Source organism: Melospiza melodia (genome assembly GCF_035770615.1).
Source record: "Melospiza melodia melodia isolate bMelMel2 chromosome 7 unlocalized genomic scaffold, bMelMel2.pri SUPER_7_unloc_1, whole genome shotgun sequence".
NCBI classification, from domain to species: Eukaryota; Metazoa; Chordata; class Aves; order Passeriformes; family Passerellidae; genus Melospiza; species Melospiza melodia.
The window spans coordinates 3,836,337-3,854,031 of record NW_026948497.1 but is presented as its reverse complement, the minus strand read 5'-3'; the positions used below and the strand labels follow the sequence as shown (position 1 = coordinate 3,854,031).

The following is a 17,695-nucleotide window of genomic DNA, read 5'->3' as shown; positions in this document are numbered from 1 at the left end:
CACCTCATCGATTTTTTCCCGCGGGGCCGTGGTGTCTCCCACCTTGTTCAGGGTGGCCACCATGGTGACCAGCGACTCCAGCAGGGATGGGATCAGCTGAGGAGGGGACAGGGGAGGTGTCAGGGACCTGGTGGCTCTTGTGGCCTCCTGCGGTGGTGCCTTTGTGCCCTCCCAGGGTCCCATTCGTCCCCTCCCTGGAGGGCTCTGCTGTCCCCTCTGTCCCTTTGTTACCCCCTCATCCCCTCTGCCACACCCTGCCCCCCACTGTCCCCCCAACCCCACCACCCTCAGTCCCCTCCACCCCTCTGTCACATCCCCCCTTCCTGCCACATCCTCCTGTCCCCCTTGTGAACCCCTCTCCCCTCTTGCCCCCCCACCACCTTGGTCTCCTCTGGCCCCCCCGGCCCCTCCCGCCACCCCCTGTGTCCCCTGTGTCCCCTCCCGCCCCCGCGCCGGGATTGTCGCACCTCGCGGGGCTCCATGGCTGCTGGGGGACACACCAGGGACGCCTTGGAGACACTCTGGTGACACTTTGGTGACACTCCGGGGAGTGAACACACCCGACAGTCAGAGACTCGCCCGAATGGGGCGGCCGGGGGGGTGGGGAGGGGCGAGGGAAAGGTGAGGTCACCCCCCAGCACCGCCCCCCGCCGGCAGGGCCAGGGCGGGGTCCCCAATGTCCCGCCGATGTCCCCAATGAGACCCCAATGTCCCCTGAGTGTCCCCACATGGCCCTGATGTCTCCTCAGGGTCCTGAACAAGGCGCAAGTGTCCCCCGATGTCCTGTTGGGGACACTGCGGGGACATCAGGGACATTGTGGTGACCCAAAATGGGACAGGGGACGTCAAGTTGGCCCTGGTGTCTCCAAGGGAAGGACACGGGGGTGTCCCCAAGGTCCCCAATGTCCCTCAGGGTGTCCCCGTGCCCCAGTGGTGACAGGGCCACCCACGTGTCCCCACCCTGTCCCTACCCCTACCCTGCCAGCGCCCCCTGGGCCACCTCCAGCCTCTGTGTCACCTCCTTGTGCCCTTCCCCTGGTGTCCCCAAGGCCACCACGATGTCCCCAGGCATCTGGGCAGCGCTGGGGAAGCCCTGTCCCCTTGTCCCCCATGGCGTCACCTCCCTGTCCTGAGTGACAGCGGCCACCAACGTCCCCAGCGCCCGCGTCACCTCCTCCAGCTGCCCCAGCACATCCGCGGTGACCTCGTTGGTGGCCACGGTGGCCTCGGCGCTGGCCCTGGTGGCCCCGCTGGTGGCCAGGTGATGCTGCAATGTCCCCAGATCCCGCCAGGCCACCTTGCAGGACACGGCCACCATGGCCAGGGCCAGCAGCAGGTGACCGTCCTCGGCCACCCCCAGGGACACTGCAGGGACATGGGGACACTGGACAGGTGGCACCAGGGACACGGCAGTGCCACCAGCCCAGTGCCACCTGTTCAATCCCCGAGTCTCTGTGCCACTGCCACCAGTCCTGTCCCAGTGTCCCCAGTTCCCCAGTGCCACCAGCCCAGTGCCACCAATTCCACCCCAGTGCCACCAGTGTCACCACCCCAGTGTCCCTGAGGCTGTCCCAGTGCAATCACCCCTGTATCATCATTCCAGTGCCACCAACCCGGTGTCAACAGTTCTGTCCCACTGTCACCAGTGTTTTGGGGGGTTTAGGGGATCCCAGGTGGAGTTTGGGGTCTCCCAGGGAGTTTGGGTGAATCCCAGATAAAGTTGGGAGGGTCCTGGGGGGTTTGGGGGGATCCTGGAAGGTTTGGAGATCCCAGGGGAGGTTTTGGGGGTCCCAGGTGAGGTTTCCAGGGAATTGGGTCATACCAGTTGAGAATTCCCAAAGATTTGGGGTTTCCCAGGTGAGAACACGGGCTGGGGGTTCAGGGGGGCCGAGGGGCTCGGGCCTGCGAGCATTTTGGGGGCTTCAATCAATGGGGAGGGCCTGGGGGGTGCCGAGGGGGAGGCGTGGTGAGTGTGTGGGGGGCTCTCATGGATTTGATACCTCAGGTTTTGGCTTTTCTATTCTTCAGATTCTGTGCTGCTTTACTCTGTGGGTCTGGGCTTCATATTAAGGGATGCTGAGCTCTGTTCACAGAGCAGGGAGACAAAACAATTCCTTTCCAGCTGTGAACCCAAGGACAAATAATCCAAACTTCAGGCCCAAGAGCATAAACAACATGGACTGAAGAGAGAAAAACAAGAAGGATGGGACTTCATCATCTAAAGACATAATTGGTCAATTAACTCCAACATGCAAATGGAGCAGAACTTATAAAAGTGACAGACCTCGTGACCGGCCGTCCATTTTGTGGCCATTTTGGTCTATCTTGGGCGTAGCCCTGGCTGGGCTCTTGTTGTACCCAAGGTGTATCCACGGAGGCCTTTTAACAAATGCCTGCTTTATTGTGTAACCGTGTCTGGCCTCTGTTCTAGGTCAGCCTTGTGAAGGCCTCAGTTTGTGGCGAGCACGAAGGGAGCCGAGGCACCTGGGCAGGGCTGGAGCAGAGGCAGAGGAAGGTGCAGCTGCTGCCCCCAGCCCGCGGCACTGGCGGGGCCCAGGTGCGGGGCAGAGGGTGCGGGAGGCCGAGAAGCTCGGGAGGAGCGAGAGAGGCGTGAGCGGCTGCAGGGGCGCTGTGTTTATCGGGTGAGCGCGGTGGGAAGGGGCGTTTTGTGCTCGGGAGCGCAGCGGGTGCGGGGCTCGCTGTGCCCCGGGCCGGGGAGGGCGGGCGCTGTGAGCAGCGGGGTTGGATTGCGGGGCTGGGCTTGGCCTGGGGCCGGCAGTGCTGGCGCAGGGATCGTTCCCGCAGCGCCGCTCCGGAGCGCCGCGATCGGAATCTCGCTCTTTCTCTCTCTCGTTGGTTCTTTTAATTTCAGAGCTGTTAAAATTCCGTGTGTATATTCTGCTGCGAGTGCTGTAGTGGTAATATCCCGAGAGACAGTCTCCTGAGATTAGCACTGAGAAACTGGGGCACAGTGACCAACGCTGCAGCACTTGGAGGGGGCTGTGCCCCGTGGGATGGACTCAGCTTGGAGAAGTTCCTGGAGAAGTCTCCGGTGGGAGAGAGCCCAGGGTGCAGCAGGGGAACGACTCCTGTCCCTGAGCAGAGGGAGAAGCCCCGGGGCATGAACTGAGCCCGGCCCCATTCCCTGTCTGCGGCACTGCCGGGGCAGGAGGTGCAGCTGGAAGGACGGAGGCGTGGGAGAAAGCTGGATTTAAGGGTCTTCACTTATTTCTCATTATCCTGCTCTGAGTTTTTGGAGTTTTCTGTCCGAAATCTCGCCCCTCCCCGACTCATACACAGGGATTTGGGGCGGTTTTCTCTTTTTGGGGGAAATCAAAGCGATGCCCTGATGCTCCTAATTAGGGGTAGGAAAAGTCAGCCTCCAAGACTCCCGGCTGAGCTAGAGCCACTGGAGCCGCAGTGCCGGGAAAGCCGTGGCGGGAGGTGCGGAGAAGTTTGTTTGTGTTTTCAGCTCAATCCCCCTCGGGCCCGGGCCCGTTCCAGGGCTGCTCCTCAGCTCCGGCTCTGCCCTCACGCAGCCCGGGGCGCCCTGAGAGCGCGGGGCGGGGTTGTGCCGTGTGCAGAGCCCGCCGCTGGCTGGGATTGGGCGATGGTGCCGTCAGTCGTGGTTGTGGCGCGCTGATTGGTGGGAGCGGGGCGGAGCAGGGCCCCGGTGGCGGGCTGAGGGCGGCCGTGGCTGGGCAGCGGCGCCATTGTCGGAGCGTGTGTGCGGTCCCGTGAGCGGCGGCAGCGGCCGGAGCGCGGTGAGGCGGTGGCGGAGCTCGGAGGCGGCCGCAGCGCAGGTGGGAGCCGCGCTGGGTTGTGCGGGGGCTCGGGGCTGGCTGCGGGCCTCGGGGGCGGCAGGGGGCTCGGGCGGGTTCGTTGTGCCGTGTCCGGCGCGTGTTGCCGCTGGCGTGAGGGCGCTGCGGGAGCGGCTGCCCGCGGTCTCCTTGCGGCCGCTGCCTCGGCAGGAGCCGCTGCCGGAGCAGCGCTGGCTCGGCGCGGTTGCTGTGGCTGGGATAGAGGGGGCTGCCCCGTGCCCGGGGCTGTGCGGGGAAATTGCCGTGGCCGGAGGTTTCTGTGCGCAGAGGAGACAGAGGAGTCCTGTAAAAGTGACTTTATTGCTGAGCAGAGGGAGAGGCCGTGGGGCATTTGCCGTGCGCTCTCTGCCATGATTGTAGTTCGCAGCCTCCTTTTTATCCTCATTTTCCCGGCCCATCTCCCTCTCCCTTTGCCCACTGGCTGAGGTACTTGGAAGGTTCAGACCTCCTGATCAGGTAAGTGCATGTCCTCGTTAATTTGCATTCCCACTTTTGTATAACAGCCGATATTCACGGCTCTGTTAAGTCTTTGTTCTTCTGGACGTTCAGGAATTCAGCGGGACTTTGTCTGAGCAGCGGTCCATGTAAATTAGTAACAGTTTTTGAAACTGGTGTTTTTTCCCTTCCTTATGTAGGAGTCCCTGACCCAATCTCCAGGTAGATTCACTCAGTGATTTTTTTTTTCTTTTCCTTTTTTTTTTTTTTTTCTTTTTTCCTTGCTGAGTCGTCTTTGGTTTTGGGATTATTCGCAGTGCCCTCATTCCCTGTCCTTCTGTAGCCGTTTCTGGATCAGGAGGCCTGGCTGCCACCTGCATGCCCTCGCTCAGCTGCTGAATGAGCTGCACTCTCAAGGTGTGGAGCATGGTAAAAAGATGAGAGTTGCTGTAGCACGTCAGAGAAGAAACAACATTCGTTTAACCCATGATCTGTCAGGGAGCCACGAAACCATGTCCCCTTCCCATCCTTTCCACGTTTGGACCAATACATGAACTGCTTTTTTGTTTCCGTTGGTTTTTTTTTCACCACTTTTCCTTTGTCATCTCTTTGCCAACAGCAGTTTGAGTCATTTAATTTTCCACAAATTTCTCTTTTTTCTGCTAACAGATGATCTGATCCCATCCCATGGTTAAGTGTTGTGTTCCTCATTTCAGTGGATTGGTCGGCAGGAAGGTCAGGAGCTGGAGCTGTCTGGTTGGTTATTCCGAGGGCAGCTTGTAATCTAATGATGCCATTGAAATGAGAAATGGGTTCTGTGGCTCCTGATATGAATTGGTTCGGGTTCCCAGGGGCTGGTCCATGGTGTTGTAGGATTTGTTCTGGTGGACGTTTATGTTTTTGTAATTGTTTGCACTGCCTCAGGAGCCAGGGCTGCATCAATGGCCGATTTTCTCTAATTTAAACATCAATTTAAACTTGGATTCCCAGCTGATTTCGTTGAAGTTGGAGTAGCAGAAACACCCCAGTGCTCTAATATACCGTATATAGAATAGACATTGACAGCACATGTTGGAGTGGGCAGAGGGATGATTGCCCCCCATTTGTTTATCGTGAAGTTTTCACAACATTCTCCATGTTCTGTTTCCCTTTGCAACTTCACCTGTTTCTGTTGCAGGGTCAGATATCCTCCCCCTGGGCTCTGCCTTGAGCTGTGCAAATTCCATCAGTGCAAGCCAGCAGAGCTTGGGGTGAGGGGCAGAGGGAATCAGCCCAATTCCTGCCCCAGGCAAGAGATCCAGGTGCATTGTCCAGACTTTGCTAGCAGTGTTCATTTGCATTTCTAAAGCTCCTCTCCAGCCTGACTAGAACCAAAGCTTCTCTTCCCTGGCAGTAATCTGATGACTCCCCTCTTCCTTTCCCACCTACCTTCCCTTGCTTTTTTTTGATGCCTTTTTTTTTTTCTTGTTTTTAAACAGTATTCTGTTAACTGTTTATGAGTTAAAGCATGACCTTTAAATCTCTTCTAGTTTTGTTGCCTGTCGTTATCTCTGTAGGTATCTTTTGGACTGTTCCCAGTGTGTTGAGATGTTGAAGTCAACTCTGTTGAGTGGTGTAACACCCCTTAAATAAAACCTTTGAGATTCATTTCCCCAAGGCAAAGAAAACCAAGCCTGAGCAGAGAAATAAGGTTTAAAAGAACCAAACTCATTTTGCAGCGCTGCAGTTGCAGGCAGCCCTGCAATTGCAGGCAGCCCAGAGTGTGGGTGTCAGTGAGCCCCAGAGTGGAATTGTGCCCTGGTGTTCCCCAGCAGCTGTGGCAGTACAGGCCCAGCCAGCGCTGAAGCTGCAGCAGTGGCAGCAAGGCTTGGCCCCAGTGGCTGGAGATGGCAGAGGAGGGTGGCCAGGATTGCAGAGGATTCCAGGCGAGGATCTGTGGGCAGGCGCAGGGGCTTGGCCCGCTGTGGAGCCCTGGCTGCTGCTGCGTTGCCTTCAGGGCAGGCTCAGGGGCGGCCTCCCATCCTCCTGCTGCGGGCCGGAAGTGCAAATCTCCGGAGCTCCAGAGCCCTTGAGGCCAGGCTGAGGGGTCCCCCTGTGTTGAGCTGTGCTGGCGGCTGTTTCTGGCCTCAGGGACACTTGGCATGGGCCCCTTGGCCACCAGTGGTGCTGCTTTGCACTCCTTAGGCAGGAGCCGATGTCCTGGCTGGGTGTTGGCAGCAGCAAAGTGCCAGGGCAGGCTGTGTGCCAGCCCAGCTTCCTGTGGGAGAATGTGCCTTGATATCTGCTCCAGTGGTTGCTGAAGCAGTGAGAATTGCTTTTGCCCCCCTGTTAGGTGCCATGGTGTCAGCAGAAGATATTGAAGCCTTCCTGCTCAGGGCATTTCAGTGCCAGGCTCTCACAGGCACCCACAGCTGCGCGGGTTGAGCTGAGCATGGGGCAGTGACCTGTGCTGTGTCTGATTCCCCTTCCTTCCCTTCCCTGGAACAGGGTGCTGCTTTTAGAAACCACTTGTCCTGGTTGCTTCAGAGTGCTTTGGAGAGACTCCATATCTAATTTTCCCTCTTTCCCTGGGGCTGCCAGAACTTCTGGGTTCACTTCAACATAGGCCTGGCCAGACATTTGACACAGAGGTGCAATAGAACTGGCCTCTGTATCACCGTTTATAATATTAATTTGCATTCCAAGTTTAGTGATCAAATCCCTTCCCAGTGAATCATGATAACAATTAGGACCAAGTAAAAATTCATGTATTTCAAATCCCTCCCCCAGATGTACCAATAGTGGTTGAACAAAACCACGCATCTTTCCCACTTATCTCCTCACTAATCAAACATATCTTTAGCATTTTCCCCCCCATATGTCGAAGATTCAGAGTGGATTTAGAGGTCCCTGTGTCCATCAGGAAATGCCTCCTCTCAATGCAGACCCACCCTGAATGTTCTCAAGGGCTGCAGTGTGGAGGGTCCCTGGTGTGATGGGAGCTGTGACAGCCCTGCCAATCCATGTCCATCAAGGGGTTGACTTGCTGGTCCTGAGGGTGCTGCTGTCTGTGCTTGCAGTGTCCTTGTGCCCTGCAGCTGGAGCCCTGGTTCCTTGCCAGGGGCTGTTTGGGTGGGCTCTCCCCTGCCGAGGAGGGCAATGCCTCTGCCAGGTGCTTGTGGCCGAGCCGTGCCCTGGGTGCTGGGGCCCCCTTGGGCCCTGGGGTTGATCCTTCAGGGGCTGTAGGAACTGTGTCCTGGCCTTTGCCTTCAGCTTGGCCTTTTGCTGCTCCCTTCTTGCATTCACCTGCTGTGCCTTTGTGCCCGAGTGCTGCAGGGCCTTCTTGTGCCCCTCCTGCAGCCCCCCTCAGTGCCTGTGGGTGCTTGTCTTGCTTTACAAGAGAGATGTCTGCTCGGGAAGGCAGAAAAAGCCTCTCTTGGAATGCAGAATGCAAACCCCCACCCTCTTCATTTTTAGACTAGTAAAATCAAGGGGCTCTCAGGCAAAGATATGGGAATAGGAATACCAGTTCTTTACTAGTGTGTATAATAAAGCAAACAAACACCAACACCTGCGGCACTGACAGCAAACAGAGCCCGGACCCAGTCCTGGCCTTTGGGCTGCAGCGCTTTGCCCTTGGGTGCAGTTCCGGGCACGGCCGGCAGGGGCGCTGGTGGCTCCCGCGGGGCGGGGCAGCACATCCCTCCCATGGGAACCTCTCTGAACGGAAATAGAGCAATCCCTTCATCTAACTCTTTCACTTTTTTACCTTCTCTAGCCTTTGTCCCATGTTTTGAGAAAGAATTTGGAGAGGGCTGCCTTTTAACTGAGCTCCTAGTGTTTTGATAAGGTGCTTCCTATAGAGAGAGAGAGTTTTCCTGAACAGCCAGAGCTGTGGTTACCGAGGGGATGTAACTCAGAGCAGGACGGGGTCAGGGGAGGATATCCCGCTGAGGCTCGGTGGGAGTGTGGGCAGGGTCTGCTGCCGGAATCGGCAGAGGGGGATCTTCCCGTGGAGCCCGAGACAGAGCGTGGGTAGCCCCTGCATGGCTGATGGCGGCTGATCCGGCAGCTCCCGGCAGAGCAAAGGCAGGTGGGAGAGCCCGGCAGCAGCGGCGGTGCCCAGTGCAGGTGGCACGGGCAGGGCAGCCAGGGATGGGATGGCTGGGACCCCCCCTGGGTGCGGTGGGCACGGTGACCTCGGAGCAGGCGGCAGGACAGAGCAACCCCCATCTTCCCCAGCATGGCCGGCAGAGCGGCCGCGGGCCAGGCAGTGGGAGCAGGGCACACAAATTGAGCGACAGCGCTGGGGCAGGATCGAGCTGCCCCCTGGGCAGTGAGGCCACACCTGGGATGGAAACCGGGGCAGGCGGAACTGAGACGGGCAGCGAGCCGGGACCCGGGACAGGCGCCTGGGCCGCGAACAGAGGGGGCAAGACCTGCAGAGGATCCCACTCTCTTTCTGATTTTTCCTCTTGTTCCTCTCCCTTTCATTTCCCTTTGTCTTTTCTTGTTATGTCTCGGATGTTTCTGATACTTGAAAGATTTTTATTCTCCTAAAATCTCCTGTCTAACATATGGCATATTATCCTTCTTCTAAATTAAATGAGGTTTTTTAACTAACAAATCCAGGAGTCCCTGGGTTGGGTTTTTTGGGGATGTTTGGAGAATGAATAAGTCCAAGGCTGAGTGGAAAAGGCCCCTTGGGGGAACACTGGGGGTGGCGGTGGCGGCTGCCGGCAGAGGCAGCCTGAGGAGGAGAAGAGCCCTGTGTCCCCCAGGAGCCCAAAGGGGGGAGCCCAGAGAGGGGGGAGCGCCGCCATTGGCGGGAGCCTCAAGAGCCTGGAGAGGGGCAGGGGGGACTCCTTGGAGCCGCTGCAGCCCAGAGCAGAGAATGAGGGGAGAAGGGAGCCCGGGAGCCCAAACAGCCCCGGCATCCCGAAATGGGGAGAGCGAAGCGGGGGGAGCTTTTGGCATTGCTGGGACTGCCAGCAGCCTGGGCAGGGCGGGCACTGAGGAGAAGGGGGACCCCCAATCCAAGCATGACCCTCAAGGAGCTGGGACGGGCGGAAAGCCCCGAACACCAGAGGGGTGGAACCAGGGACGGGGAACTTTTGGGAGGCGTTTTCAGGGCTGAATCTGGGTGTTTGGGAGGTTTTCCTGGAGCCCTGATGGCCGGTGACTTGTAGAGATGGACTCGGGCAGAGGGACCTTCAAACTCAATGTGTATTGGGGAAGATGAAACAGGAAAACCTTATAAATATGATTGTCTAGGAGAAGATTTTGGGAATATGGGAAGAATAAGGAAGATTGAAATGAAAGCAAGCTTTGAGATACCTTAGTTAGTGAACAACTGGAAACAATGGTGTGGCCCAACTGAAGGTAATCCCCTTTTGATGAAACAATTCCCTCTGCTTGCAGACAGATCCAAGGGTCAGAGCAGACCCTACTGGCTCAGCAGAAGGGGTCCAAAGAGGAGTTTTTACGGTTTAAAATGTAACACAGTATGGTGATCTAATGATTTTTACTGGCTGTATGTAAATGCTGTAGGATTTGCATCTGATTCTAGATTGGTTAGTGAGAAATAAAATATTCAACAGAGAAGAAGATTGATTGTATTGTAATGGGAACCTTACTCTCTTATGCTTTTGCTCTCTGTTACCCTCTCATCCTCTCTACCCCTCTCTTCTCTCAGCCCTGCTCCGAGCTGTGCCTGGCAGCTCCAAGCAGGGCCCTGCACCCTGGCCCTTTGCAATAATCCGCAAGTTCCACGACCTGGCTGCAGAGATCTCTCGTCTCCGTCGGTCCCAACCGTCCTACCCCCCAGTGCTCCTACAAACGCTCTCATCCCTTGTTTTCCCCATAGCAGGATTTCCCATTGCCAAGGCCTGGGACGCTGCGAGGAAGAGGAAGATGCCCCGGGACACTGAGGCAGGTGAGGAGGAAGTCAGTGCCCCTTTCTCCTCTGTGCTGCTCCATCTCCCAGCCCATCACGGCTCCGGCTGCAGCTCAGCCCTGGGGGGATCTCCTTGCCCTTGCCTGTGGCACGGAGGCAAATCCCATCCTGTCCTTGTCCTTCCTCCCCCAGAGCAGGAGCTGAGCATGGAGAGCAGGGAGGACAAATGCCCGCGGCAGAACCTGGTGGAAGATGCCGTTTTGAGCGGCTCCACAGCGCAGGAAGCCAACAGGGAGGAAAAGCCCCGGAGATGCCACACGAGGAGGGGCTGCAAACGCAGCCGGCGGGGATCTGAGGGGGAAAGAGCCAGCCCGGGCCGGGAAGGCGGCCGGAGACGGAGCCAGAGCTCGGAGCTGGTGCTCCATGAGCAGCTCCCTGGTGGGGAGAAGCCCCACACGTGCGTGGAGTGTGGGAAGAGCTTCAGGTGGAACTCCGAACTGATCAAGCACCAGAGGATCCACACTGGGGAACGGCCCTATGAGTGTGGGGAGTGTGGGAAGAGCTTCAGCCGGAGCTCCAGCCTGATCAGGCACCAGAGGATCCACACTGGGGAGAGGCCGTACAAGTGCTCCGAGTGTGGGATGTGCTTCAGCCGGAGCTCCAGCCTGATCAGGCACCAGAGGACCCACACTGGGGAGAGGCCCTACGAGTGTTCGAAGTGTGGGAAGAGGTTTAAGACCAGCTCCCATCTCCTCCGGCACTATCAGAGTCACAGGGAGGAGAGGCCCTTCCAATGCCTCGACTGCGGGAAGCGATTCAAGCAGAACTCCGATCTCACCAACCACCGGCGCATCCACACTGGGGAGAGCCCCTACGAGTGTGATAAATGCAGGAAGAGGTTTCAGACCAGCTCCGTTCTCCTCCTGCACTATCGGATTCACACAGAGGAGAGGCCCTTCCGCTGCCCCGACTGTGGGAAGGGATTCAAGCGCAACTCCCACCTCATCACCCACCGGCGCATCCACACAGGGGAGAGGCCCTACGAGTGTCCCCAGTGTGGGAAGAGCTTCTCCAGGAGCTCTGACTTGACCCGACACCAACGGAGGCACCGGTAAGGGAAGCCCTGTGAGTGCGGGCAGAGCTTCGTGCGCTGCTCCAGCTCCACCCCCCACTGGAGGAGGCACTTTGGGCACAGCCCTGGTCACTCACATTCCCTGTGATCCATGTTGGGAACACACCTGGCTGCTTCGCCTTTTGGTTTGGCCTTAATTTTCCTCTGCTTCACCTTCATCCTTTAAAAACACCCAAAACTGGATTAAATGAAGGAAATTAATTGAATATATCTGAAGTTCCATAATTTCTCAGTTGTTTTAGATGGAATTTTGGATTTGGGGACGCGTTCTGTGTCAAGTACTGCTGTTGCTAAGAGGAAGGATGTTAATGTCACCTTTCTTGTGTTGCTAAGAGCTGCTCCCCTGACCCAAACCCCAACTCCACCCTTGGGATGCCCTATGAAAACTGCCTTTGTCTTGTCTTTGGGGGGTAAGAAATGGATTCCCAAACGATCAGCCCTTTTCCCACTGGATTGCAAAGGATCAGCCTCATTCTCCACTGGATTCCTAGAGGATCAAGCTTTTCCCACTGGATTCCAAGAGGGTTAGTCTTTTTCACTGGATTCCCGGAGAATTCTGACTCTGTCACTGTTGTTTTTTTGTTTGTACTACTGCATTCGTATTTTTAATTTTTCCTAATAAAGAACTGTTATTTCTATTCCCATATCTTTTCCTGAGAGCCCCTTAATTTCAAATTATTATTATTATTAGTAGTATTAGTATTAGTATATTGTTATTACTATTATTATTAATCAAAGGGAGGGGGTATATAGTTTCCATTCCAGTGGAGGCTCCTGAAATGGGGAGACACCCCCAAGGATGGGCCATGTCAAATAGTTCCTCAAATAGGTAAATGAGTTTATGGTTATGCATGAGGGTCAATGAATATGCAACAGGCTGATGTAATCAAGCCTGAATAATTAAGGGATTTCCCCGAAAATAACTGGGGAGTCTTGAAGGCCATAACAACCTTCGCCCCTTGGTCCTTGTCTCCCATGACATCAGCCTTGTTCATATTCATAGACTTTTTGCATATCCATAAAGTCATTTACATATTTTAGGAAGAAACAAAATTGGCTTCGTCCTGTTTGGGGTCCCACCCCCGTCCTAGCTCAATTTAGGGTGTCCCATCCCTCTCCCAGCTCAGTTTTGGGATCCCATACCTCTCCCAGCCTAATTTTGGTGTCCCATTCCCCTCCCACTTCAATTTTGGGGTCCCAACCCTCTTTTCCCTGCTCTCCCTCCCCTTTCCAATTGTTCCGCCAGTCCTCTCCCCCATGTTTGGTTTTGGGGCTCCAGGCCCCTCCTGCTCCGTTTTGGGGTCCCAACACCGTTTTGGATTAATTTGGGGTCCCCAGCCCATCCCCAGGGTCACCTTCCCCCCCTCCCCATATCCGCTCCTGGCAACTGATGAGTCACCAGCGAGACACGCTCTGATTGGCTGGAAATTACCCCGCGCGGTCACTGAGTATTTACCGCAGTGAGAGGCCTTGGTCTGTGGCTTGCAAGTGATGAGTCAGAGTCGGGCCGGGCGCTGATTGGCTGAAAATCGCTGAGCGAGGCCAGGGCTCTGAGTTTGTGCCCAGCAAGTGGAACGTCATCGGTGTCGCGCGTTCTGATTGGTCGGAATCTGTTTTGGCGTGGGGACGGGAGGAACTGGGGTTTCTTGAGGTTTATTTGGGTTTATTTAGGGTTTGTTTGGAGTTTATTTGGGGTTATTTATGGACTAATTGGGGTTTCTTTCGGGTTTTTCTTGGTTTATTTCTGTTTATTTGGGATTATTTGGAATTATTTGGGTATTTTGGAAGTATTAGTGTTTGTTTGGGTTTATTTGGGTTTATTTGGGTTTATTTGGAATTATTTGGGGTTCTTGGGGTAATGTTGGTGTATATGGGGGTTTTTTTTGGTCGGTGTGCTTGATATCATTTGGGTTTTTTTGGCTTTAAATTTGGGGAGGTTTTTTTCGTTTTTTGGGGTTCTTTGGATTTGTTTGGGGTTATTTGGGGGATTTCTAGGTATTGTTTGGGGTTGTTTGGGGATATTTGTGGTTTTTTTCAGGTGTTTTGGGGTTATTTGAGTTTTTTGGGGTCACGTAAGGTCAAAAGCTCCGGGTGATTTTTTACTGCAAAAATCGGGAATTTTTCCTTAAAAATCCGAGAGTTTTCCCCCAAGAAACCAGGAATGTTCCCTTAAAAATCCCGGACTTTTCCCAGCCAATAGCAGCGCGCCCGGCCCCATACCAACCAATCACTGCGGGTCTCCCCTCAGGAACACCAGCCTCTCTGTGCACCTATCCAACCAATCACTGCATGCCTCCCTTCAGACATGCCCGCCTCTCACACACCGAACAAACCAATCATCGCGTTCCTCCTCTCAGCTACTCTCGCCGCTCTCGACCTGAACCGACCAATCACCGGGCGTCTTCCCTCAGCAATTCCCGCCTTCTTTGCCTCTATCCAACCAATCACCGCGCGCCTGCCTTCAGCAGAGCCCGCCTGCCCCGCCCATCTCCTGTCAATCACCATGCCCCCACTCCCTCTACGAAACCAACAAATCACCGGGCGTCTCCCGTCACCAACTCCCGTGCTCTCCGCGCTGCTCCAGCCAATCAGAGCCGAGCTTGAAGCAACAACCCTTGACCCCGTGGCCGGGCATGGAGCGGGCGCCCCCTCCCCCCCCCACCTCGTCCCCGAGACCCCCTCAGGGACCCCCGGGAGCCGCCCCGGGCTCGGCCGGGTCCTGCAGGAGGCGCTGGAGAGAGCGGGGGAGGCGCTGGGAGAGGACGGGGGGCTCCGGGAGCTGCTGAGGAGGCGCAGGGACAGGTGAGGGGTCCTGGAGGGGTCGTGAGGGGAATTTGGGGAGGGGTCTTGAGGATGTTTGGGGGGAATTTGGGGAGGGTCTGGGGGGAACTTGAGGAGGTTTTAGCGGGGTCTGGGGGTGCTGGGGGGGCTATGGGGGGAATTTGGGGAGGGGTCCTCCAGGGGTGTCACGATCCGTTCTCATGGACGGGTTTCGTGATGGTTCATGGATTTGATCTAAGGGTACAAAAAGAACTGACATGGTACAAGGAGGTTTGCAATGATAATCGAAACAAATGCACCTTTATTGAATGACCACAGCAAAATGCGATAGAGGGATTAAGGGAGAGAAAAAGACAGAGGAAGAGAGGGAATAGGGCTGCCAAACGTAGAGACGAAGTCCTTTGGTCCAGTCCAGTCGAGGGCCCGCCTGTTGCGTCGGGGAGATCTCAAAGTCTCTCTCTAACTCAGAGGTTTTTATTATGATAACTCTATTGGAAATTGCGAGGGGGCGATACAGATACAATAAGGAACAGATGTAACAGGTAGTCCATGCTCTCAGCAGTAAAGGAGAGCCATTGTCTTCTTGGTCCAGCGGTCACAACCTGCAGGCAAACATCTTGCTTTGGTCAGCTTGCCTCCCCCACACACCTGCCCCGGGCTGGGGGTTTCAGTCCCGGTCCTTGGAAGGAGCAGAGGGGCCTTTTCACATGGGGGTTCCATGTCTCAGTCCTTGATGGAGAGGCTCCTTACATCCCAGTCTGTCTGTCACAGTGGTTGTGAAACAGGTGAGGGTCTTCTGTGGGGGGACCACCTGAAACTCAGGAGAAGTCCAGCCAGGCCGAGAGGTGGGACAGCTCCCAAGGCTGTTGTTGCACAAAGGGCACGGTGCCCCCTTATTACAGCGTCCTGAGTGGGTCGCTGCTGGTGAGAGAGAGACGGTGAATCTTGTTTCTAGATCAGAAAGCTGAATTTATTGATATATAATATATAATACATTATAACTATACTAATAAGAATAAAGAGAGAGGTTGCAGAGCTGCTAAGCTAAGCTAAGAATAGATAGAAGGAATCTATAACAAAGTTGTGCCCAAGGACTCGGTCCCAGGCTTACATTATGTGATTGGCCCTTAATTATAAACAAGAAGCATGAGCCAATTGAGAAACCCCTGTTGCATTCCACAGCATCTGATAATAATTGTTTACCTTCTCTTCTGAGGCCTCTGGGCTCCAGAAGACGCAGAAATCCGAAAGAAAGGATTTCTGTGAAGAAATGTCTGCGACGGCCCCTTCTTCTTCTCCTTGGGCTCAGTGTAGCACACAGCAAACAACACCTGTGAGAACAATGGCTTAGCAACGCTCTCAGATCTAGGGCATTGTTGGCATGTGACTTTCTCCTTTGGAGCCAGAGATTTAAGACAGGGGCGGTCTTTTCTTAGTGCTCCCCAAATGACGATCCTGAGGTAGATGAGGGAAAATTCGGAACCGACTCTCTCACAAATATAAAATTATTTCTTAAATTATATAAATTTAAGTCATATGATGTTTTCATAAATTAAAATAACATTTTATTAAAATTAAAAAGTATTAGTTATTTTAACCTAATTAGATATTCCTAATAAGGGTTGAGCTCTCCCTCCCTGCTCAGTGCAGGATGTGGGGAGGGGGCAATGCTGACGGGGCCGGGGGGGCTGCAGCTCTGGGGGGGTGGAAAAACGGCGAGGTTCTGGTGCTGCTGCTCTTCTTCCTCCTTTTCTTCTTTCCAGGTCCTCCTTCCCCCACCTCCTCCTCATTTCTTATCCTGCCTCCTTCTCCTCCTCTTTCCGGCGTTTCTCCTGATCCTTCCTCTTCCTCTTCTTCCTCCTCCACCTCCTCTTCCCGCTCCGCCCGGGCCCAGCCCCCACCCTTTGTCCCCCTCCCTTTGCCCAAATCCGCCCCCCCCCCAAACCCCTCCCCATCGCCCCCCAATAAACGGCCCCGGGCCCAACTGGGAAGCTTTACTGGGAGCACTGGGAGCAGGCACTGGGCGGGGGCAGAGCGCCAGCGGGGCTGGGGGGGACACGGGACCCGCCAAAATCAGCGGAGCGGGGACGGAGCGGGGGGTCCCGGCCGGGCCCGAGCCCACGGGGAGGGGCTGCGGCCGCCGCCGGCTCAGGAGCTCTGTGGGCAGAGAAAAGGGGGTGACACCGGGCTGGGGCCACGGCGGGAGCGCACACGGGGCTCCGCCACGGCGGGGACGCCACCCCCGGCACCCGCCCTGACCTTCTTGCGCAGGGAGAAGCCGAGCCCCAGCGCCAGGAAGACGAAGCCCAAGACGAAGCCCCCGATGCCCGTCAGCATCTTGCTGCGGGCGGCGTCCGGCGGCATCTCTGGGGGGTCCGCAGGGCTCAGCACCCCCAAAACCTCTCAGGGACACACCAAGGCGCTCCGAGCGCCCCCTCCAGGCTCATTCCAGTCCCTTCCAGTCGCAACCGGCATCCTCTAAACCCCCTGCCCTTTACTCCCAGCGCCCCCAAACTCCCTCCCAGTCACACCCAGCACCCCCAAACTCCCTCCCAGTGCCCACCACGACCCCTTCAACCCCATCCCACCCTCCCCAGCATCCCCCAAACCCCTGCCCAGCCCTTGCCCAGCCCCCAGCCCCTCTCCCACTTCCAGCCCGGCTCTCTCCAGCTCCCTCCCAGTGGTTCCCAGCACAGCCCAGTGGCTCTGCCAGCGCCCCCAGGGGCTCCCCCGTACCCCAGTGCCGCCTCAGGGGCTGCTCCAGGCTGACGTGCTCCACCTGGCAGCTGTAGCTGAGCCCGCGCCGGGGCGGCGTTTCCAGCAGCACCAGCAGCTGGTGGGTCCAGTCCCCGTTGGGGACCACGTCGGTGGCCACCACGTGCTCCGAGAGCTCCTGCTGGCCCTGGAACCACCTCACCTGGATGGCAGCAGGGTAGAAATCCATCACGGAGCAGAGCAGGCGGCCGGGGCCGGGCTGGGAGCTCGAGGGGGGCACCAGCGAGATGGACCAGCTGGGGGGCACTGGGAGAGAGAGAGGAGAGGGCTGAGTTTGGCTGGAAAGGGACTGGGAATGGGCTAGGGAGGGACTGGGAGCGATTGGGGTGGCGCTGAGAGAGATGGGACAGGGTGGGGCGCGCTGGGACGGATGTTGGACGTCCGGGCTTGAACGGAGAATGAACTGGGAATTAGTTTTGAATGGATTTGGAATAGGCTGAGAAGAGGAGGGAGGGACTTTGGAAGTACTGAGAGCGACTAGGATGGCACTCAGAGGGATTTTGGTGGCCCTGGAATTAACTGGGAATGAAGTGCGCGGCACTGGGAGGCCGAGTCCAGCGCGGAGCCCTCGGGATTTGAGCGCCAGGGACTCTGCATGGCAACCGATGAGTCACCAGAGAGACGCGCTCTCATTGGCTGAAAGGAGCCGGCTACACGGACAACCGGGATGGACACGCCGGGCAGGCCCAGGGATGGACTGGGACGGACTGGGAGAGCCACGGGGGTCACTGGGTGGGACAGGAGGCCCCGGGGTTGTTCCGAAGGCGGGCTGAGGGCCGTGGGCTGATTCTCAGAGACGTTTTGAGGGGCTCCAGGGTCATTGGCAGGGCAGGGCCCGAGGGGACACGCTCTGCCCCGCGCTCACCTCGGTGCCCC

The 17,695-nt window shown here is 56.5% G+C and overlaps 1 long non-coding RNA gene and 1 pseudogene across 1 annotated transcript; one reads left to right on the top strand and one right to left on the bottom strand.

Moving 5' to 3' along the window:
- The window catches only part of LOC134432720 (zinc finger protein 850-like), a 359,084-nt pseudogene that overhangs the window by 287,597 nt on the left and 53,792 nt on the right, over positions 1-17,695 (top strand).
- On the bottom strand, positions 14,317-15,552 carry LOC134432848 (uncharacterized). The gene is made up of 2 exons (XR_010031413.1): positions 15,248-15,552; positions 14,317-14,962 (listed from the first exon to the last, which is right to left on the bottom strand). It is a non-coding gene; the product is annotated as an uncharacterized LOC134432848 (long non-coding RNA).